Here is a 9,200-nt window from a genome sequence, read left to right as displayed (position 1 = left end):
GTTGTCCTGAGATATGTAATAAACATAGATGCTGGTAATTCTCCCTAGCATCTAACAATAGATGTGACACCGTATTATTATTTTTTTTACCATTCAATTATATAGCGCCACTAATTCCACAGCGCTGTACAGAGAACTCACTCACATCAGTCCCTGCCCCATTGGGGCCCACAGTCTAAATTCCCTAACACACACTCACGGATCAATGTGTTGGCAGCCAACTAACACACACACACACACACACACACACAGAGACAGACTAGTGTCAATTTGTTAGCATCCAATTAACCTACCAGTATGTTTTTGGAGTGTGGGAGGAAACCGGAGCACCCAAAGGAAACCCATGCAAACACGGGAAGAACATACAAACTCCACACAGATAAGGCCATGGTCGGGAATTGAACTCATGACCCCAGTGCTGTAAGGCAGAAGTGCTAACCACCACTTAGCCACCATGCTGTCCCACCAGGTAATGGTGAATTTATAATAATAGGAATTGGTCGCACACTCTATAATATAACATTATTATACATTACCTAACACTCACACAGACAGACACACAGACTAGGGTCAATTTGCTAGCAGCCAATTAACCTACCAGTATGTTATTGGAGTGTGGGAGGAAATCGGAGAACCCGGAGGAAACCCACGCAAACACAGGGAGAACATACAAACTCCACACAGATAAGGCCATGGTCGGAAATTGAACTCATGACCCCAGTGCTGTAAGGCAGAAGTGCTAACCACTTAGCCACCGTGCTGCCCATGTATTATACAAAACATATTGAATAAGGACTGATATCGAGAATTAGTGTACATTTAGAGGTATCATCGCATGAAGTATAATAACTGATTCTGAGTGTTACATCTATTGGGTAACTCATGTGTTGTGTGCCAAGTCCATACTGATATTTTATAGAACAGTTTGCGTTAGTTCAGTCAACCTTCCCCGTCCGTGTCACGTGCCCGCGCCAATTCCACTCGTCTCCCTCCACCCACGCTGTATGTTGTCGCAAGCAAGACAGTACGCTTTTAGGAATTTGAATGCCACATCACAATGTATTTAGCATCACCCTTGAAAACATTTGAAAGCGTGAACTCCGCTCCTGAAACTGTGCATCTAAGTACGTCAAATGCAAAACTATCTTGTTGGAGCTGGGAGCACAACAATCCCTGTCGTGTCAAGTTTGCTGGATTTGATAATACTATTTGCATTTCAAATACTGCTCTTCAATAACTACTCATTTACAAAGTTCAAAGAGTTAGTCTAGATGGAAAGCATAGCATACAATAAAAGGAATTTTATTGTGCAGTCAGTCATTAATTGAAAATTAGAGACAGCGGATACATATGTAACTAACCTATAAATCCTTCACAATCTCCATAGATATTTTTGGAGACATTTACAACAGTTGACATTAGTATGCCTTATACAAAGGTGATTTTCCTCCCCGCTAATGCATGTCCCTTCACTGGATTATCCCTGAAGGATTAATGTCTTTGTTTCCAGAATCTGGCTCTGAAGGTCGCCAGGAAGCACCTGAGAATCACAGGAAAAACAATAGCAAAACGTCAGCGCTCAAATTTTGTGTCAACTATACACATCAATTAAATACTGGATAAATCAGCCAGTTCATATCTACTTTAATAAGAAACCAATATAACAATGCAATTAAAGTAATAAAGTTAAAACAATATAATGTTATTTTAACCAACTATGTCACATATTAATTCCGTTTTATCAGATTTTAAAAGTTCAAGGACCTGAATATACTTTTTATACGATTTTTTTTTGTCTAATGTTAGCTTTATAGAGCAGACAAATCTCTGTAATCATAAGACATCGGGCCGTATTTTTTTAATATCGGTCCTGCTGTTTTGACACCAGTCCAATGGGTATGTTTACTAAACTGCGGGTTTGAAAAAGTGGAGATGTTGCCTATAGCAACCAATCAGATTCTAGCTGTCATTTATTTAGTGCATTCTACAAATTGACAGCTAGAATCTGATTGGTTGCTATCGGCAACATCTCCACTTTTTCAAACCCGCAGTTTAGTAAATCTAGCCCCAAGTGTTTAAAACATCATGTCAGGGTGCTAAATTATATTTGCTATACCACAGACCTTGTCTTCCCTTTTGTAAAAGGTCTATGAATTTATTTGACTGGTTGAGAACACGCAAACATGCATTTATCATCTCGGTTGTCCCCGTCAGACAACCACCAACCTGTAGGTAATTCAAGAATGAGCTGGCAATCCTAACGGACACCTAAAGCTGCTGGCAAGAGGGGCCTATGGTCCAGATCTAAAACTCAGGTTCTTTTTAGCTCATTAAACTCCTCCCACTTGCGTGACATCACTCAGTCTGAGACTAACATAACTAGAGACCATGTGAACGCAAAGCCCACCTACATACGAGAAGCACCCCATGTGAAGCATGTTTTTACATTTATTATAAATGTGTCTGATTTTCACTTATTTAGATACTACCGTCCTAAATCATTAAGGAGAGCAAAGCAAAAAAAAAAGGAGTAAGTTTGATATTGGAAAAACCATGTTACAATTCAAGGGGTGCAAATTAGGTTATTATTTTGCACATAAGTTAAATACTGGCTGCTGCTTTCATGTAGCACACACATACTTGATATCTGTATTTTTACTCTGAAATGTAAAGTTGATCTAGGACATGTCCTACCCCAATTATAAATCTGTCCGCACATTTTATATTTACCCCCCCCCCCCCCCCCAATGCAACATGGTTTTGCCCAGGTGCAAAGATACTCGTTTTTTATGCTTTGCTCTCCTTAATGACTCAGGCCCTTAATGTGATAGGTAAGAGAGTAGATTCAGGACTGTTTCTGCAGCACAAGCAGGGTACCAAATTTACTAATTAATATGAAGTCTAGGATCAAGTTTTTTTTTGTGGTTATTTAGCTATTTTCTAATTTGCCTTTGTCTGTTAATGAGCGTCCGGGGGAGATTTGGGTGGTGTAGCTAAAACAATTTTTATGTGGAAATTGCAGGAGTCTGACGTTCACCTATTGTTAAACAGAGTTAGATAATAAGCAGCCTTCAGAACGTGCATCACAAAACTATTTATCAGGGAATTATTGAAACAACCAGACGCTCCCAGCAACCGCCTTCTACTATTACCTCTCTTCACCCTGCTCTAGTATCTGGGGTTTCCCCTCGGTTGTCAGTACGGCAGGTCCACCCTACATCGAGCAGTTTTTCCTAAAGGTCAGTGCAGCGCACTCAGCCACTAGAAAGCGCCTCATCTTCTCCTTTAATATAAACATAAAAAAAGAACCTTGGACATACAAATCTACATGTTAGACAAGTTCCACTCTAATAACCGTAAATCACTTTCCAACGTACTGGCAGCTTTCTCATTTTTACTGTATCTTTAGATAATAAATCTTGCCGTTTTAAGAGTGCACTGACTGAAATAATAATTCTTTATTTATATCGGGCCTTTCTCTCAATACTTTACATTGTTGCAGAGGGCGAGGTACCTTCGGGCGCTCTCAGCTGCTGTTCTCTGGAATCATTCACTTCAGTCCCTGCCCCATTAGGGGATCTCTCTATGACGCGTCCACTTGGTCCATTTTTGTCAGAAGCCAATTAACTTGCCAGTATTTTTCTGGACTGTGTAGGAGGACACTAGAGATGCTGAGGTTCAGTTTTCCGGAAACCGAACTCCGGCGAACATTGTCAATCCGAGTAATGAGCCGACTCGGTACTTTCCTGCTTCCTCGGATCTGAATCGAGGCAAAACGTCATTGTTGCGTCCTTAGAACTCGCAGGTTTTGGATTCCATAAGTCCCTCCCTCCCCAGGAGATCCAGCACCATTGCTCACACAGAAACAGGGGTAGTAGTGCTCTTGTCACTCTCCAGTCTCCTTTGCCATTGCTCAGTACCATTGCTCACACAGAAACAGGAGGGGTAGCTGTGTTCTTGCCACTTGACAAAAATAGACTGGAACTGCCAAATTATGTGACTTTAGCATTTTTTAAAAAAAAAAAAAAAAAATAGAGATCCAAAACCAAAACACATGAGAGCGGTTTTTGCCAAAACCAAAACTAAAACACAGGGGTCAGTGAACATCCCTAGAGGAAACTCACACAAACACATGGGAGCACACACAGATAGGGGCCATGGTAGGAATCAAACCCACGACCTTAGTGTTGTGAGGATGCACTGCTACACACTGTGCCGTCATGCTGCCCAATCACCTGAAAGAATTTTGCAAAAGATAAATGTTGATTTAATACAATACTTTACGATTAAAGATTTAGGGCCTGATTCATTAAAGATGTTAACTTGAGAAACTTCTTATTTCAGTCTCCTGGACAAAACCATGTTACAATGCAAGGGGTGCAAATTAGTTTTCTGTTTTGCACATAAGTTAAATACTGACTGTTTTTTCATGTAGCACACAAATACTTGATAGCTTATTTGTACACTGAAATTTAAAGTTGATATTTGTGTGCTACATGAAAAAACAGGCAGTATTTAACTTATGTGCAAAACAGAATACTTATTTGCACCCCTTGCATTGTAACATGGTTTTGTCCAGGAGACTGAAATAAGAAGTTTCTTAAGTTAAGATCCTTAATGAATCAGGCCCTTAGTGTCCTGCCATCTAATATCCCACATTCACATTTATAATAATTGGTACAGCTGATAAACAGAGGCCGCACTACCAGAAGTGACACACACGGCTTATGTAACCAGCTGTCAGGAGAAGATCTCCAGGCATTGACAGATGCACCGCAGCATTGTACCAGCGGAGACCAGAACTGCACAGTTTTACGCTCCGTTGGATGTGTTGTGTGATTGGGCTAATACAACCAAGCTCTAATTTTCATACCATATATGGGAAGATTGTTACGCTACATTCTCCTCCTTTCATTAGGAACAGGTAAAGGCTGTTTGTGCTGTGAAATCTTTAGTACGAATTGCCCTGAGGAAAGTTCCAGCCTTGTGAAAAGCCAGACAGTGAAAGAAGAATGTGAATGGAGTGTCTGACAAAGCCGGGAAAACCTTCCACAAAACCAGTGTCTTTGGGCTACAGATACGAGCTATGGATTTCAACTAATGTAGCGTTGCAGTTGTATGTTGCTTAACATGGAATTAAATACAGACAAGGTTTAGTTTAGGGTCAGGCTAGTGGGTGTGGGTACAGTGGAGAAGGCTGCTATGAGGTCCGTGAGTGATGGGGGCCAGGGCCACTGTGGGAACCTTTTTTCACCCCAAATGAGTCCTCAGAAGAGAAGTTTTTTGGCGCAGACTGGGTAGGGACGTTGGCGGAGGAGGGACCTGAAGGTCGCAGTTGCATAGCCCATACCCAAGGCTTGCCCCTGGGTCAGTCAGTCGTCTACATCTGGCAGAATGTGGTTGATCAGAAAACCTTGCGCTGCTAAGTACCCCTAGATCTTTTTTGCCTGTTGGCAGGTAAATGTACCCAACACCCCTGCTCGCAACCATTAATATCACATATATGCATACAATTAAATGAAGAAGAAAAGAAAACCCATGAAAATATAGCACGATTATGAATTAAAGGGTGACCAGCATTCTGCCACATTAAGCCTAGGCTTATCCAGCCCAACCACAAATTTGTCCCTGATTGACTGTATCCTGGGAGATCCGATAAAATGTCAGTCAACAAGATCCGAGATCCTATCTGATTGCATTATCCATCACCAGTTCCTGATAGGCTGATTTTGCAGGAGATATTCAGGAAGTTTATCCTACGCTCAATCATCAGAGTAATTTAAAACCTTTTTAATACCTTGTGCTCTATTCCTTTGTCATCACACCAAGACACTATGTATCTTGCTAAAAATAGTAAGTCATATTTTCCAGGATGTCCTCCTATAACTCACTTTTGCATGATAGAGATGTGGCTGCCATGACAAGATAGAGGGGGGACTTCAATTACCTACGAAGACTTGTCAGAGCCTCCCGTGATGAGACCTCTATGGGATGTTAGGGCGCTAAAACAATGCTGATAATTGCTCGTAGCACAGAGGGATGTTTAACTTACCGTAATACCCGGAAAGACGCACATCGCAGGTACTTGAATCCAGCCCCACTCTCTCTCAGCTGGAAAGCATTTATCATTTCTCAAGTATGTTCATAAGGAGAATGTAACCTGATGTCTAAGTAAGAGCCAGTCAGTCAGTAAGCTCCTCAGTAGTCACATGATGGCTAAAAGAAGCTTGTTATGAAAGAGCATGCCAAGGATGGTGTTTCAAAGCCTCTCTGTTTAGTATATGTCATATGACTGGAGTCATTATGATAATCACACAACACTTAACAAACTGTAAATCATTAATAGTAGTTTAAAGAAATAATAAAAATAGAACAATTCAATGTGCTATCATTTTATATCTTTAAAAATAAGTATAAAAATCACTTGCTACTTCCATTCACAAACACACACACACACACACACACTATAATGGAGTGATTGGCAATCTGAGGCAAATCAAGATCCACAATTGCGGCTGATCTTCAAAAGGGCAAAACTTTAACCTTAATTTCAGTTAAAAAAAAGAGATAGCACATGCCACGCAGACCCCTAACTATGCCCACTTACCCAAGACACCTCCATATGCCCTTTAGAATTTACCCCAAAACATTTTTGAATCACTCCCACTTGCGTTAAAACATCCGTCAGCCTCACCACACACTTACTAAATAGGCGGTGGGGTAAGGGTGAAGCTTGGTGGGATATAAATTAGAACTTAGGCTAGGTACACACTGGAGTATTTTCCGACCAATGTTTTATCTACAATGATTGTACCTGTGCCTGGAGGTCTGACCGGTCAGGCGATTCATGCGTGGACACTAGACAGGATTTAAACAATTTGTGTCAGACCAAGCATCCGGCCAGCGACTGTTGACAGCCATATTGTTGTCTTAAAAGATTTTGATTTCATACATACTGAAACGACATATGAGGTCCCTGCAGAGATATGCCAAAGAAATTTAAATAAAGGGCAGAACATCTCCGGCAACAACTAGCCCTGATTGGTCCATATCAAAAATGAACGCTCATGTCTGTGTTTATCCTTTCCTCATATAGATACCATTTCAGAAGGAGAGAAGGATACAACATGCAATGATATTCACAGTCCTTCGGATGATGGGAAGGGTGTGGTCGAGAAGATGGAAAAGCTGAACAAATATTTGACTGCATTAAAGGCAAACATCAATATCATCATCATCATCATTGACTTATATAGCTCCACTAATTCCGCAGCGCTGTACAGAGAACTCACTCACATCAGTCCCTGCCCAATTGGAGCTTACAGTCTAAATTCCCTACTATAGACACACACTCACTCACACACAGACAGACAGACAGAGAGGGAGAGACTAGGGTCAATTTTGATTGCAGCCAATTAACCTACCAGTATGTTTTTGGAGTGTGGGAGGAAACCGGAGCACCCGGAGGAAACCCATGCAAACACAGGGAATCGAACTCATGAGCCCAGTACTGTGAGGCAGAAGTGCTAACCACTGAGCCACTGTGCTGCCCATATATATATATACTTACAACAAAGATATAGTATGAAACATCTTGTAGACTGTACTGACAAAGGTGAATAATTAGGCAAGCAGACATATGCTATGCACAGTGATAGAATACACAGCTACTATTACTTTTCCGTTAGAAGCTCCTAATTGCCATTAGACTGATGTGCGGACACCGCACCACTTGGGAGTGGTGAAGACATCAGAAATTTACATACACCCCCCCAAAAGGAGTCACAGTTTGAGGAACTATCGGCAGTTGGTCGTGGAACCAGTCGTGAATTCATACACACTCCATGGTCAGAAAGGTGATGGGATCGAGATTATCAAACAGTGCGACCAACCAAATGAAGCAACAATCGGCACTTTGGGACTACTTTTGTTCATCGTGCAAGTATACACATTAACGCGATTTCTGACCGAACGTTCGTATGTCGTATGGTTGATTAGCACGATGATTAGATGAAACACCTCTAGGGCTAGATTTACTAAACTGCGGGTTTGTAAAAGTGGAGATGTTGCCTATAGCAACCAATCAGATTCTAGCTGTCATTTATTTAGTGCATTCTACAAAATGACAGCTAGAATCTGATTGGTTGCTATAGGCAACATCTCCACTTTCCCAAACCTGCAGTTTAGTAAATATACCCCCTAGTGTGTTCTTAGCCTAAGAGATGAGGCCATTGGACATGAAGCATAGAAAAGAGTCCATTTCTCACTACTGTTATAACGTGATAACAAAATGACACACTCACACATTTGTCTGGTCTATGTTCTTTTCACACAGTAATCTGGTCTCTTTAGCATTAGAAAAGCCAAGTTTCCACCTTGTGCTTTTGCCAGAGGCAACAAAGGACAATTATCTGAGGTAAAAATGGATAGTAAACAAATTCAAACTCACTTCAGCCCTGAAAGATAAACACAGCAAATGCACACAGGCGGATTCCATTTCAAATAGAGTAAGTGCACAGCCTGGCACCGGTCGGACGTGACATTGAGGTACAGGATCTGTGCTTGTAACACAGAGGCACTGATATCAGCAGGGTTCTCCAATAACAACACTTCATAAAAGGAATTTCACTCAATATTAAAAAAATGTTAGTTTGAGTGGAATTCAATAAGTTATTATAAAATACAAAGTTCTATTTACCTGTCCTCACCAACATGATGACGAGTGGGCAAGTCACTGAGGGAGATAGTATTAAAGTATTAAACTGTAAGTGAATGCTCTTTTGTCACGTCATGCCCCTAGTTAACGTCATGCGATTACAGACCAAGATGGCAGTATCTGAGAGGGTGCAAACTTGTGCGCAAGCCTATGGGGGATGGATGGATCAAGGGAGGTGCAGATTAGGATCACAAGCGCACCTATATTTGCAAGGAAGTGCGGAAAGATGTTTCATTTTGCTGGATAGTATATTTTAGATTAGATAAACGGGTGGAGAGGGGACATTTACAGCGTCATTCCCTGATTTGTGGGAGGTCAAATAGGTGTTTTCTGTCCGCAAACACCTTGAATTCTCTTCCACCTTCGAGGTCTCAGATATCGGGTCTCATCCCTATACCTACAATGGGACCTTCCATCTGCACTTCTGCGGGAAAGCGCATGTGATAAGAATAGTCACACAAAGTCCCAGATATAATAATGACAG

Source organism: Mixophyes fleayi, chromosome 9 (genome assembly GCF_038048845.1).
Source record: "Mixophyes fleayi isolate aMixFle1 chromosome 9, aMixFle1.hap1, whole genome shotgun sequence".
Classification (NCBI taxonomy): domain Eukaryota; kingdom Metazoa; phylum Chordata; class Amphibia; order Anura; family Limnodynastidae; genus Mixophyes; species Mixophyes fleayi.
This window is presented reverse-complemented; position numbering follows the sequence as displayed.